General features: G+C 45.8%; 1 protein-coding gene and 1 long non-coding RNA gene across 6 annotated transcripts in view; one reads left to right on the top strand and one right to left on the bottom strand.

Annotated features, from left to right (window-relative positions):
* LOC112551025 overlaps nt 1–1,432 on the top strand; it is a 1,840-nt gene extending 408 nt beyond the window's left edge. Inside the window, exons 2-3 of the long non-coding RNA XR_003095134.1 lie at nt 578–703; nt 1,328–1,432. This is a non-coding gene — a long non-coding RNA (uncharacterized LOC112551025). The remainder of the gene's footprint in view (nt 1–577; nt 704–1,327) is intronic.
* The window catches only part of RCAN2 (regulator of calcineurin 2), a 182,649-nt gene that overhangs the window by 44,081 nt on the left and 123,200 nt on the right, over nt 1–15,368 (bottom strand). The gene's annotated exons all lie outside the window — the stretch shown is intronic.

Here is a 15,368-nt window from a genome sequence, read left to right on the forward strand (position 1 = left end):
GCGGACCGGGGCGGGGTATGCCCCAGCCAGGAAAGGCAGCTTCCCACGTGCTGCTGGGGACGGGGCGAGCCCGGCTGGGTCAGCACTGGCCAGCAGAAGCGGCGGTGGAGCCTCCTCCTTTTGGGACCAGCTGGCACAGGTAGGGAGAAAGTGCAGCAGCACCTGGGGAAGCCACTGCTTGATAGGGGAGGGGATGGTGAGGGATGGGCTGGCCGGGCCCCACTGGGAGGGAAAGGTGTGGCTGAGCCCCCTGTGGCTCAGGACAGGAGGGGTCCTACAGCACTGAAGGGTGCTGTGCTGGTGAGGGGACCTGGGCCTGGGCTGACTTCTGCTGTGCGGGGTGGCGGGGAGGTGGTGAGGCTGGGATGGGTCAGGACCAGGTCATGCTGGCACCAGTGATGGGTGCAAGGGGAGGGACTTCCGGTGGCAGTGGTCAGGGGGCGGGACTTCCAGTCCCAAGATGGCAACCAGGGGGTGGGGCGGCTGAAGGGGCAGGGCTACCCATTTGGCCTTCGACAGCTCGCCAAAACTCATCAAGCGGCCCTCCACATGAAATAATTGCCCGCCCCTGGCTTAGCACTTTGCTGGGACCTCTCGCTCCAGGCTTCATGGCCCACAGAAGCCTCCATAGACCACTTCCCCCAAGCCATGTGCTGCTACTGCTGTGTCCCATCACTTGACTGTCATACTGCTGGCCTCACAGGTAGGTAGGGCCACATGGCCCCAGATACGATGGAGAAGGGGTGATACAGCTGGGACAGAGCTGCAGAGCTGGGAGGTGGGGTGAGGCATTGGGTGGGGGTCCACGTCAAGACATGAACAGTAGGGCCAGCTGGGGAGGAGGGATGGGCAGCATGATGCAGAGTGCAGTAAGTGGTATCAGGGTGTGAGGGTGAGTAGGGAACTCCTGGGGTGGAGGCAGCATGGTGTAAAACCACTGGTGCAGTCAAGCAGGGTTGCCACCCTAATACATTGTTTTTTATTGACAATCTGCAAACTTTTTACTGAAGCCTTGTTGGCAACCCTGACCCTGAGGTTGCGTTATTCAATAGGATGCCCCAATCCCTATTCGCTTAGGATGAAAACCCAAAATTGTGAAGTGACAGTCTCTTAACGTGAAACCAGAGTAGACCAATGTGTAAATCCTTCTTTAAGGGCATTTACAATCAGAATTACAATATGGAACGGAGTCCTCCCACTGTCCTGTATGTGTGGATGCTGAATGCTAAACAGCTACTTCACCTTGTAGTCTTCTCCTTTAAGAAAGACTTTGATCACTAGCCATGCATACTCATGGTCCACTGACCGCACTTTTCTCTTTTCACAGCTCCAACCCTAAGCAAACATGCACTAGCCATACAAGAAGTCAGTTTGGATCCATATTTTCTGGGACAGAAGTGCTGCTAAGTACCCTCGCATGCTCTCTGTGTACAAACTTGCAGCAGGGTAGATGATCCTTGGTCTCTGGTTGTTACATGCCAGCATCATTTTGACACATGGCTCTGCATATTACATTATGAGTTTTGCTGTTTAAATATCAGTGTATGGTCACAGAAGTAAAAAGGCTCCTGCAAAAATCTCATCTGATATGTGTGCCTGTGCATACATGAGGCAGAATGGTTATTTTCATTCTGATATAATAAAGGCCTTGGTCTGTCTGTCTGTTCGTAATGCTTTATTTGCACTCTGACTGGTTGTCTCGGCAGCCAGTCACAATGCTAACAGAAACAACCAATCAGAGTGCTCCAAGAGCGTTTCAGACAGAAGGCAGCGGCGGTGTGCTGCCCTGATGGCGGGGATGGAGGGCATTGAGTGGGGGGGAGGCCAGTGCTGTGGTCTCACCCCCCACCCTGCTCCCTGGAGGCGGCAGTGGCACAGGGTGCTGCCCCCCCGCCCCCCTTCCATCATTCCTGATGGGCAATTGGCTACTGATAACATAAATGGCTTAGGGAGCAACAAAGCCATGTAATGCAGGTGTGTGGTGGCAGGGGAGATGTCAAAAGGTGTTTGGTATTCAACATATTGTAAAAGCTTGAGATGAAAAAGCAGGTCAGAAGTTCTGAGCTGGAAGAAATGACTGCAATGAGGCCAGATCAAAGCTCCTGATCTTTATGCACTTCGTTTCTTCACCTATCGAATCTCTGCTTTTGGTTCCCAATTGTGGCTCTGACTCTCAGAAAGTCTGACCTGGCTCCGGATGCCAGCATATCTGGACTCTGACTTCAGCTCCCGATTCCCGTTCTGAGTCCTGGCATATGCCGACTCCAGCGTTGGCCCAACTCCAGTTCTGACTCCTGGTATCTGCAGACCCGCAGCTCCCTGACAACACAGCACCAGACTTCACTCATGTCAAGCGACGGTCCCTGACCACCCAGTCCCAGTCCCTACCAGGGACCTCATCCTGCAGCTGAAGCAGCAGACCCCCAAGCCACTTACCAGGCCCAGCTCCCTCGGGGATGATTTGGGAGGAACCCTACAATCTGCGTGCTGAGGACGAGGCAATGCTGCCTCTTCACGCTGGCAGAGCTCCAGCATACACTTGCGATCAGCTTCCAACACAGCCGTACAACAAATGGGGCCGAGATGCTATCTGACCAAGAGCTTAATGAAATCCGCATTCGCGTTTCAGGAGAGGCCGACAAATGTCAGGGGCACAAGATTCTGCTGCGTCGCCTTTTCTGATTTTAACCAGCTCACATCCCTGTTTACCTCACAAAATGACGCACATTCCTGCTGCTTAGCTCCACTCATCTGGAAACCAAAGGCTCCTTCAAGATGAAATAAACTGTTCCTGTGGCAGTGCCCAGGGGGTGAGTTAATATAATTCAGAGACTTCTCAATTCAATTTCACACCCCATGATTAAGCCAAGAGAGAAAAAAAAACCCCAGCAACTGACTGGGGCTTAGATTTCTTTTTTACGAGAGCATGGAGTGATACAGTAGAGAAGCGGGAGAGATTTCACATTTGAAGCTTTCTAATTCTAGATGCTGCATAAAGTAGTTTTATTTTCTTTCAGGGATGGCCAAATCTGGCCAGGTACACATGAATTTATTGGTCCTGATCCCACCATTAGGGAACATGAACTGCTCTGGGAAGCTTTCCTTCCTGGTCCCTAAGGAAGCTGCGTCGGATTCCTGTCCTGCATACCGTGCAGGAAGAGCCATCATGTTAGGAAAGGTGGGAGTAGACCTGTGGAAGGACTAACAAACCCTGAAACTCCACTTACTGCTTAGTAACTTTAAATGTCCTTACATCTCTGTTGAAGTATAACATTTGAAAAACACCTTGAAAAATTAAGCTGATGATACAGGCAGGAGTTGTAGAGGGCCACCCTTCTGGAAGGAGTATCCACGCTGATGTCGATTCAAATAAATGACCAGATAACATACGCAGTGAAGTTCAAATCACTCTTTCATGTGCATTTCCTTTCTCATCCATGGTTACAGTAGTCTTATAGCGCCCATCACGGATTCTGCTCCAACAATGGAGGGATTTCAGCCAAATATTCTTTTGTAAAACAGGCAATGATTGATCTACTCGCAGAGCCAGGTTGGAGGTGAGAGATCCTAAGGTTTCTATAGGTTATCTTAATGAAGAAATAGTGAAGGAAAAAGAAGCTGGCCTTATTAATTAAGCAAACAGGCTCAAACATGATTAATAAAACAAAAAAGATGGTTGGCCTATCCTGGTGGTTGGCCAAACGACACTGCAACAATAGCAGATTGATGTGGAATCTGGAAGCAACCTTGGGCATGAATTCAAAGTTGAAGAATCTAATCCTGCCCATTTTGAGAAAGCACTGGAGACATCTTTAGATTAATAGCAAAAACCAAGGAGTCTTGGGGAAGTGTTCTAATAATAATACTATGCACTTTTATAATGCTATCCATCAACATGAAGTCTAAAAAGCTTAAATTAGCTTCAGTGCTCTTCTCTGAAGCAGATAAATATCTTCCTCTACATATTACAGCTATTGAAACGGGCACAGAGAAGCTAACTGACTTCTGTATTGCCCAAGGTCATGATGGAAATGAACCAAAGCTGGAGCTCGAATCAGCACTCCCATGACTCCTTCAAGACTAACTTCCTTCCAATCTCTGATGAAGCAAGCTGCTGCTTACAAAAACGCATGCATCTGTGATATACTCAGTCTTTGGGCATGTCTGCATGAAATATTTACTGCCAAGTTGCCCCATTAGCTCTGCAGTAAACATCTTGGTGTCTACACATGCAGCCCTACTAGGCTGCAGGAAACTAATACACTCTACAGCAAATGCAAGTGTAATTTAAATACATGTATTATCCTGCTGCAGATTTTTTTTTGTGCGCAGCAATGCACATGTAGATGTTGACCTAGCTGACTGGGGTACAAGGGTGCATCAGTGCAGGGGCTGCCAGCCAGCTAGTCCTGCACTGAAGCACCCTCATGCCCCAGACAGCTCCTTTGCAGCAGGTTGAGCTGGGTCAGAACAGCCCCAGGCTAGGCAGGCTGACCCCACCCCCGGGCTTACTACAAACAACAATAAGAGTAACGTGCAGATATCCAGAGAAGGGGAGTACATGAGTGGGGTTTATTATATCAGCATACCTAAAGAGGAAATCAAAATTACATATGCTCAACATACAGTTGGAAACGGGGGAACTTAACCATGCATATAAAAGGTTTCCTTCACGAAAAACATATTAAGAAGGGTAAGAGAGGACTGGGCAATCCTTCTCTAATAGGAATGATGGAAAAGGAAGAAAGAACAGAGAGATACTGGTTTCCTTTGGGCCTGTTTCATAGATTCATAGATGTTAGGGTTGGAAGGGACCTCAATAGATCATCAAGTCCAAGTCTGTTTGTAATAGGTTACACTACTGGTTCTTCTCAGGTACATGAAGCTCCTTCTAGAGCCCATTTCTACAGGGCTTTTACCTGTTTTTCCTTTCCTATTAATTAGTGTAGATCACACGTAACCCAGGGAAGACAACTGGACCACTACAATGTAACACTCCTGCAAGACTGGATCTAGCTCTCCTATTTCCTCCATACTTGCATGTAATGTTCACATCCTGACCCGACTAACTACTTAAACATGTGGAAAGTGCTTGAAAGCAGTAAAGCTACTTGCGTGCTTACAGTGAAGCACATGTGCAAGTGCTTTGCTGAATGGGTACCACATTGAACTCAAGAAGTTTTTCCTAGTCAGGGGCCAAATAGGACCTTGGGCATCAGTCACACATGAAAGATGGAAAGAAACACATACGACAATGCAGCATCTATTTCTGCACTTTGATATTTTCAGAGGAATAATATAAACGATGCAATTAACCAGGCCACATTTTCTACTGTTTTACTGAAGGTTTTAAGCTTGTTCTTAACTATAATTATTTTAAACAGATAAGCATTACAAATGGAAAAACTGAACATGGAAGAGGAAAGCAAGGTAAAGGGCACAGTTTGGATGTGTGTGTGAAATATAGCTAGAGGGATACAAATTGGTAGTGATGGATTCTTCTGAAGACAACTTTGATTCCCTTATACTGAAGTCTCCTCTCACTAACTAATTACCACTCACTTAGAGGCCAATATAAACTAGTGTACACTAAATCCAAAGAGTGAGCTAGAAGAAGGCGTAAGAAAGAAAATATGTTAAAAAAACAGGGTGCCTAGTTTAACTTCCATGTGACCAATCCATCTGTTTGTTAGAAGAGCAAAAGAAGTCAAGGACCAGCTGAAGTTAAACTATCCAAACGTCTTTTTCTATGTAAAAGATTCACTACTAAACAGACAAAATTCAGAAGAGACAAGTAAAAAAGTCTAGAGAAGTGCAGCAGGAGCCTAAATTGGAATAAAAAGCAGAGAACTTCAATGTAGGGCTCATTCTAGATGAGCGGTTCCCAAACTGTGGGTTGTAACCCCAAATGGGGTCGCAACATCAGCGATGTTGTCATGGCACAGCACGGGCGACTGGTGCCACCTTAGTTAGAGGGGCCACGTGCCCCCCCGCAGTGACCAGTCAGCGACTGGGGGAGGAGGGGGGCTCCCCCATAGCCGATTGCGCCGACCAGGAAGCAGCTGTGGCACTCCCGGAAGTGGCCACGGTGCTACATCCGATGCTTGCAGGGTAGGCACTGGCACTCCCGCCTGCCCCCACTGCCCGTCACCTAAGTGGGGAGTGCGGCCTGTCAGGGGGTGCACCAGCACTCTCAGGGGGTGCATATGCTTGCACCCCCTACGCATCACCCCCCGTGCACCCCCCGTGCACCCCCTACGCGTCACCACTGTGGAGAGTTGGGGGCTGCAGATGGGGAGTGAGGGACACCAGCAGAGCCAGGGGACTGTGGGTTGGGAGTGAGGCGCAGCTGTGGGGTGGAGGGCTGTGAGTTGGGAGTGAGGGGCCAGGCAAGGAAATGAGGTCATAAATGAAGTCATGCTGAGGAAAAGTTTGGGAAGCACTGTTCTAGACTACAAAGCCTAATCTCTGAATGTGACTCAGGATCTTTACTTTCATCATTTTATTTCTGCTGCTGCAAGGAGTAAAGTCATCTGCAGAGGGCTAAATTTTGCACTTCTTTGGGCGTTCAACTTACATTATGGAATGAGTAAGAACCGAAAGTTTTGGTCCGAAGTTACTACGGTCATGTACCTTTGTGAAGGTTTGCATCAGATTTAGACATTGAACAATGAGACAGGTCCCTATAACGATGTGGAAATTGGTAGAATATGCATTTTCTAGCAGGTGCGGGAACAAGATGTTTCTGAAGAGTAAACAGATTTGCCAGTGCTAAAGTGCATTGTATAGGAGTTCCCTTTCTGACACTGAAGTCCTTGACATATTCCCATTGGAAATGCTTAAGGAGTCTCAAAGAAAAATTCAACAAACATTAAATGAATTGTTCTAGGGTGGCATGGATAGGTTTTCAGTCAGAAAAATAAAGCACAATCATTCACTCATTTCCTGTTATCCAATATGATGCTCTGATGGGCGGTCACAAGAGGATGAAAGGAAGTGACTCTCGGGTAAAAACGTACTTAAACAGAACTTGCCTCCTATAGAGAGTCAAGATTTCTCTGCCTCATTGGTGGGAAGGGAGCTTGCATATACTTAAGTGCTAAATTCTACCCTCAGAGCCATGCTGATTGCTCCTACTGCAGTCAATGGAAAGAGGTACATGTGCTTCCAGAGGCAGAATCTGGTTCTTTAATGGAAGAACTTCATTTTGCTCTTCAGAAGACTCGTTTATCCACTTGAAGAAAGTGTCAAGTGGTAACCTCTGATAAAGGCTGAAACGGAAAAGATAGAAAATGAAATAGTGAGTCCCCAGTGCCCCTTTGACTTACCCTTAAGGGCAATTAACTCTGCTTTACATTCATTCTGGTCTGAACCAACATAAAAAAGACTTTTTAAAAAAAATGTAATTGCATAAAATATCTCTTGACCCAAAAGGCACAAAAAATATGTTGAATTGATGCAACTTCCTATGTAGGATTTTCTTGTAAAAATAAGCTTGTGGATCAGAAGAGAGTTGAAATAATAGTGTCTATTTCTGTAATCATAGAAAATTAGTGTTGGAAGGGACCTCAGGAGCTCATCTAGTCCAACCCCCTGCTCAAAGCAGGACCAGCCCCAACTACATCATCCTGGGAAGGGCTTTGTCAAGCTGGGTTTTAAAAACCTCGAAGGAGGGAGAGACCACCACCTCTCTGGGTAACCGATTCCAGTGCTTTACTATCCTCCTCATGAGAAAGTTTTTCCTAATATCTAACCCAAACTTCTCTTGCTACAACTTGAGCCCATTGCTCCTTGTTCTGTCATCTGCCACCACTGAGAACAGTCCAGATCCATCCTCTTTGGACCACCTCCTCCCCCCCCGCCCTCAGGTAGTTGAAGGAGCTGCTATTAAATCTCCCCACAGTCTTCTCTTCTCCAAACTAAATAAGCCCAGTTCTCTCAGCGTCTCCTCAGAAGTCATGTTCCCCAGACCTCTAATCATTTTTGTTGCCCTCTGCTGGACTCTTTCCAGTCTGTCCACATCCTTTCTGTAGTAGGGGCCCCAAACTGAACGCAGTACTCCAGATGTGGCCTCACCAGTGCAGAATAGAGGGAAAGAATCAGTTCTCTTGATCTGATGGCAATGCTCCTACTAATGCAGCCCATTATGCCATTAGCCTTCTTGGCAACAGGGACACACTTCTGGCTCATATTCAGCTTATTGTCCACTGTGACCCCCAGGTCCTTTTCTGCAGAGCTACTGCTTAGCCAGTTAGTGCCCAGCCTGTACTGGTGCATGGGACTGTTCCAGCCTAAATGTGAGACTTTGCACTCATCCTTATTGAACCCCATGAGATTTTTTTGGTCCTATCCTCCAATTTGTCTAGGTTCCTCTGAATCCTAGCTCTACCCTGCAGTGTATCTACTATTCTCCCCAGCTTGGTGTCATCTGCAAATTTGCTGAGGGTGCACGCTATCATATCTTCCATGTCACTGATGACAATATTGAACAAAGCAAGTCCCAGGACCAACCCCTGGGGTACTCCACTTGATACCAGCTGCAACTAGACATTGAGCCATTTGAGCCCGATGCTCCAGCCATTTTTCTATGTACCTTACAATCCATTCATTCAGCTCATACTTCCACAGCTTGCCTGCAAGAATGTTGTGGGAGACTGTATCAAAAGCCTTGCTAAAATCAAGGTACATCACATCCACTGGTCTCCCCACATCCACAGAGCCAGTCACCTTACCACCGAAGGCAATCAGATTGATCAAACAGGACTTGCCCTTGGTGAATCCATGCTGACTATTCTTAATCACCTTCTCCTCCAAGTGCTTAGAAATGGATTCCTTGAGGACCTGCTCTGTGAATGTGCCAGTGAAAAGTGTCCAATTATCAGCTGTTTGTGTATATTTTACATTTATAGTCCTGCCTTCACTGGCCTATAAGAAAACAATTTTGAATCAGTATTTTTCCTTTACGAATAAAAGGAAAAAAAATCAGCTCTTTTTTTGCCACATGGAGTATGTCTTTCCAGTCCAGAGACATGGTATTGGGCAGGGAAACAGCCAGCACCTGTTTATCATCATGAAGACAATGGAGGTCCATCATGTAATGCAACAGGAAATCAGGCCCTATTAAAGTCCAAGATAAAAGTCCAATCAACTGTACCGGGGTTTCATCTCAAAAGTACGTTCTGATCTTCTACATTAATGCACCAATATGAGATGAACCTAAGTGAACAGACCTGATCTAAACATTTTGGAAAATTCGGGTCTGGATTTCAGTCTGGCAGATCAGGATCCTACAGGATTAATGCAATCCTACACATCTCTCTCTCTCATACTTCTTGGAGGCTTCCAGATTGTGAGCCTCCTTCTTGCCATCTCAATACTTGTTTCACTATTACCCTAAGGCAGGCTGAAGGTGCATCCTAATGTGAATAAACTGGACCTAAAAAGACATCCTTAAATCATTCATACTTTGTGAGGCCATTCTGTTCCTCACCAGCCAAAGATAATGCTTAGAAGAAGACACATTCTTCCAAGGTAAAGTTTCAACTGCAGTGGATGTTCAGAAGTTACAGAGATGAGTACAGTTTAATAACCTAGGTCTCTAAGGACAAGGAGGCTTTCAATTAGACCAAAAGCATAACATTTTAAACCAACAAAAAGTACCTCCTCCCTCCAGAATGCAAAATTAGCTTCCAGAATGTATTGCACTCGTATACTATTAAAGCCAAGAGTTTGGCAGGACTCATAGAAGGTCTGGCTATTTCTGTGGGTGAAAAAGATTGTGCAGTTAAGCCAAGAGTTTTAGAAAGGTTACAAGCCCTTATGGTTCAGAGCAGAAGCCAAGCTCTAACTAGAAGGAATGGGAAAACATTTTTCCCATGGTCAGGTTACCCCAAACCTTGTACCTTCTTCAGAAATAGTTAGTATTATCCACTGCTGAAGACACAATATTGGACTAGATCAGCTAGTGAGTGTGATGAAGTCAAGCTATGTCAAATGGCTGGAAAAAAGAAACCCAAACTACATTTCTTCTATAATTTGAGAAGCAAGGTAGACCTCTGAAGAAATAAAATGTTTCTGACCCTTTTTAGAAATGCACATGGGCCATTTTTAAATCAACTGGATGATTTCCAGTTGGCAGACATTTTATTTTGGAATATTAGAATGGGAAAAGACAGTAATTCTTTTTTATAGTCAAAATGCTGCAGTTTTCCAATATCTTTTTCATTTCCTAATGTAAAAAATGCATTAATCATCAAGAAGTCAAAGTATAATAAAGCATTGGATTGCAGCTATTCAGCACAATGCACTCATTAGCAGAAGCTTATATCAGAAATTACTGATAGGAAGGTATGGATGTCCAGAGGTTGAAGAGGGAACTAGACAATCTGAAATATGATCTACTTCTCTTTTGTCCAGCAGCCAATGACTTTTTAAAATCTGGCAGTAAATATCACAAAGTTATTGATGCACATAGCACTGCATATAACACCTAGCAGAATCTACAGAAGTGCTTAAGTAAATTAAGCACTTAACTACCAAAGGATACAGATGTTGAACCTGTACAGGCATTTCTGTAGATTCCACTAGGCACCTATTTATATATTTAGCTGCTTAAATATCTTTGGAAATGCATAGCACTTAAGAGTCCAATACTGCACATTTTTACTCAAATGAATAGTTCCACTGAAGTCACTTGGCTTAAAGTCAAGGAGACTTAACCATATAAGCAAAAAGTTGTGCAGTTGGACTCTGTGTGACATTAAAGTGAAAAGGACTGCTTCCTTTGACTTTCCTGGACTTTAGACCAGACCCTGGATAAGAAACATTTGCCAAAAGGACCATTAGCATTAGCTCTCTGTGATTCAGTTGTCTCATCTGTAAAAATGGAATAATGCCCCCATGCCCCAGCCCAGGAGCATGCACAGCAGTGGGGAGCCTGCCCGAGCCTGCAGTGGGCAGCCTGTACCTACCCCCACCATGGGCTCTGCTCTGACCATGCTGCCCCTGGGCGAAGGGGAGCTGGGCTCCACGTCACTGCAGCAGCCACCACATCCTGCAGACAACAGCCAGGGTTTGGGCACTGCTCTGGGGGCATGGGGCTGCAGAACTGGGTCCCTGGCCCCATAGCCCTGGCAGCTGGGGGCCCCCTATGGCGGGGCTGGGGAGGGTGGGGGGCTGTGTATGGGGAGCACCAGCAGGACCAGGGGGCTGTGGTTAGGAGTGAAGGGCACCAGGAAGGCCAGGGAGCTGTGGGTCAGGAGTGAGGGGCAATGGCATGGACAGGACACCAGCATATCAGGGCTTCCAGAAAGCAGTAGTGGGGGGGACAGCTGCAACTGGACCCATGTCCTGGTGAGTGAAGGGGGTAGGGGGAGCTGTGATTTCCTATGCTAAAAACCCCAAAATCAAATGCCAACATTAATAGGTATTTAGAATTTATTTTATTATAGTGACTGAGGCACTGGTAGGCTTCCAGATGGCTTTAAAATTGTAAAGATATCAGTAAAACATTGTGTTCAACTGATATCTATGTATACAGTGGTGCTTCATTCTAATCACAAAAAATGTGCATTGGGGGGGTCTTAACCAGAGAATTTGCGTTTTTTCTTTTAAAAAAAAAATCAGTGAATTTGAGATTTTTAAACAGAGAAAACCAGTATTCCTGCTCATCCGGGATTAGTTAAAAGAGCTTTGAGGGGCTCCAAACTATGATTTCTATAGAAGTGCAAAGTTGTAATAGCAGCCATTAATTGGTCTTGGCATTTCAGCTACAGGCCCAGATTCTGTTCTGACTCCAGGATGTCTAAGCAGCATTTATGGATCTTTCAGGTGTCTACAGGTACACTGACACTGCTACAAACACCTGCCTCCAGGTTCATTCTCTGGACCTAGGACACCAACCATCTACATGCAACCCCACAGTTTGCTCCTCCTGGCAGCCATCCAGCCTGCCCCAGAAGCCTGTTTGATTATCGTATCTTAAGCCAAACTTTCCCCACCATGTCCCTCCTTTCCGTATATTCAGTACTCGCCCAAGATAAGCAAGACAGAAGTACGGTAAGTCCATGAGTGCCTGTCAGCACCCACTTCTCATATCGCCTGCTTGTAATCAGGGCCAACACAGGGGGAGAAAGAAGAATGGGAATGATGCCCTGAGTGGCTCTGCTTGGGTTTCCTTTTCCAATCCAGCAGAGCCCTTCTGGGAATCAGGTTACTTCTTGTCTCTCTGATGCTTTGCATGTGCAGAGCAGCAAGGTAATACAGATAGGAAGGGATGGATAGCTGTGTGACTCATTGTGGTTAGCACAAACCTTCAGCTTGCCCTTCAACAGAGGTAGAGACATAGCCAAAGTTCCTAAGTGTGAATCTACCTGCTGGAGTCCCTGGAAAATATTTATTGCATGTAGTTTTGTGACACACTTTCAACTTACACTTATGCATCCAAGTCACTAATAAAAGGATTGATAAGAAGACAATCCGCCCAATCTCTTGCCAGCAGCCTAGCAGTCAGGACACTAGCACAAGACATGGGAGATCTGGGCTCTAGGCCCCACTCTGCCCCAATCCATTTCCCAGGAAAATGCCCTACTCACTATGCCATTGGCTAAGGAAGGCTGGGGGCATCCTCCATCCATCCACTGGGCAGAAAGAAATGCAGAGGCATGAGGCCAAAATGCCTTGACTTTTCAATTTATAGCTCTTGACGGCAAGATCACAGGTTTTGCCCAGAAACCTACACAAATACCTTCTTTAACTCAGTCAGTAGAGAATACTGATATACAATAGCCGGTAGCATAGTTAGGTGTAAGTGATTCCAGCTGTTTCCTGTAGGTATGTTGTACGTTGCACAAATAAGGCAGACCTCATCCATGAGCTCAAGACACAGGATCTGTGACTGAACAGATGTTGTGGTTGTTGTGCCACCAGTTGTGCCATGACTTACCCTGTCATGAAAACTGGTGTGTCTACGTGTCACCCTTTAAAAAGGGTTTAAAGAACAGGACTCCAGTGTGATAAGCTGAAAATCAGTTGATTGTTGGCCCAACTTGGGACAGCTCTGGGTCTGGCTGGAGATTGGGGCTGTCCAGACAAAGACTAACAATCAACTAATTGCCAAAACCCAATGCCCAGCAGCTCTGGCCAGGCTCCCAGTGTTGGGGATCAGAGGCTCTCTGCAGGGGACTTTAAACCTTTGATGCCCTGTACCTTGGCAGTGCAACCAGAGCTGTGAGGTTTAAAGTCTCTGCCAGGGATATCCCTTCGGTTCCAGCTTCCCCCTCCACACCCGCCACAGGCAGGTAATTTTTGGTCCTAGCCCCAGTGACCATGACTTAAAAACCATGTGTGCAATTCAGCTGCACACACTCTGACATTGGGACCCCTAGATCAAGGAGTCTCTCCTAATCCCAAGGTCCCTGTGCATCCCCTGACATCCCAAGGATGTCAGAAAATTGTGTGTGCAGCTCATGGTTTTTAAAGGTCCAGTGCATAGGGACTCTGAAAGTAGGGAATGCCTCCCCAATCCCACAGTCCCCAGGTACCAGAGATGTCTAAAAAATCGTGTGTATGCTGTGAAACCCAACTGGGCTGCCAATGTGGTTTTTAAAAATGTCCTGGTGCACGAAGGCCAAGGCTGACAATCAGCTGATTGTCAGTTGTGCTGGCACTTTTAAAAAGTGTATGTGCAGCCAAAATGGGCTGCACACATGGTTTTTAGATATCCCCACCATAGGGATAGGGGAGACACTTTTTCATCCCAGGGTTCCCGTGGGCCAGGGATGAAGGATGCACTGATGTGCTTCAACAGTGCACTCAGGTGATGTGCTATCACCATTGGACAAGCACCACAATAAAGCAGGAGAAACTGTTAATAGGTATTGTCACACAAACATTTTGGGCATTTGTGGCATGACAAGTGGCAAAGACATTTATACACTTGCGTTTTGTTTCACCATAAAACTTTTTGTGTAGCCACAAGGGTGACGTCTGTTCTTAGCCTATAGTTCTCAGGATTTCAAAGTGAACTCTGAGTATCAGCTCTGAGTACCTGATTAGTAGGTACATACTACACATATAGATATTTATGTTTGTACTTCATATATGGTATATGCATGCATGTACATACACAGGTGCACACAAACATCTCTTTAGCTACAGTTTTCCAACATTCTTTCTCTTTCCAAAATACGCCTTTCGTTTCAAAACCTTCCTATATAAAATCCTTCTTCACTCTGTGACAGTCTTTCTTGCCTTTCTTCTCTGCTTTTGAGGCAGGATGAAATAATAAATAAATGTATATAACAACACTACATCTGCTATATTACTTTCTATCCTATGCCTTACGCAGCCTCATCTTCTATCTGATTTAGGACCATTGCTACGTATCAAGCAAAGATCTTCATTCAGCTGCATTTCAGTAATGCCAAAATCTTCCCCCTGAGACGCGCCACTAATTTGGGAACCAGATGTAGTGTACGCTGCAGATATGGTCACTAACTGAAACAACCATGATGACAAGCAAGATGATGGACTTGGCATAAGCCTAATTTATGGATAACACAGACTGAAGTGCTCAACACATAATCAAGAAGCAGTAGCATGAGAAAGTAGAATAGTCTGTTGGTCAGGGCCACTGGTTTTGGATTAGGCCAGGTGCAGATAATTGCTTTTGGAAGGCACTAATAACAGTTAGAGGAAACAGCTGCACTGACTTGATGTTTTATCTTTTGATGAGAAGAACTGAATTATGGGTAGCTAGTTAGAATCCTTTTAAAATGACAGTGTGTTCTTGTTAAATGAGTACAGCAAGGCAGAAAGGTATAATCATTTGTTGCCATCCTTGGCCATTTTCAAGGGACCTATGCCAAGCTGCAGAAGTGTGGCTTAAACAGGAGGCCTCAAAAGTCTGTTTCTAAGTCACTGCAGGGTGAGCCTCTGCAGATGTGACAACTAGCTGGGTAGCAGACAAAAGAAGGACAGCAATTAACATGCTTAGCCAAACCAGGACAAATTAAACGAAGCAAAAGGTCTGAGAGAAGCCAATATAAAAGAAGGCCTGAAAAAAGATCATTCAAAAACACTATATCAGGGGTGTCCAACCTTTTTGAATGTGGGGCCAGATAATGAACTTTTTATCACCCATATTCAAAGACGTCACAGGAAGTGGTATCATAACAGGAAGTGATGTTACGTGACCTTTGACACCAATGAAGCTGCAGGGGTTGACATGGTGCTGGCTGACATGGCATACATGCCCAGGTTGACATGGTGCTGCAGGAGCCGCTTGGCTACAGCCGGGTTGACCTGGTGCTGGAGAAGCCGCGGGGCCAGGCTGGGGTTAACCTGGGGCCCGCCTGGCCTGGCGGTGG

This window comes from Alligator sinensis, unplaced genomic scaffold, assembly GCF_000455745.1.
Source record: "Alligator sinensis unplaced genomic scaffold, ASM45574v1 scaffold1156_1, whole genome shotgun sequence".
In the NCBI taxonomy this organism is placed as follows: Eukaryota; Metazoa; Chordata; order Crocodylia; family Alligatoridae; genus Alligator; species Alligator sinensis.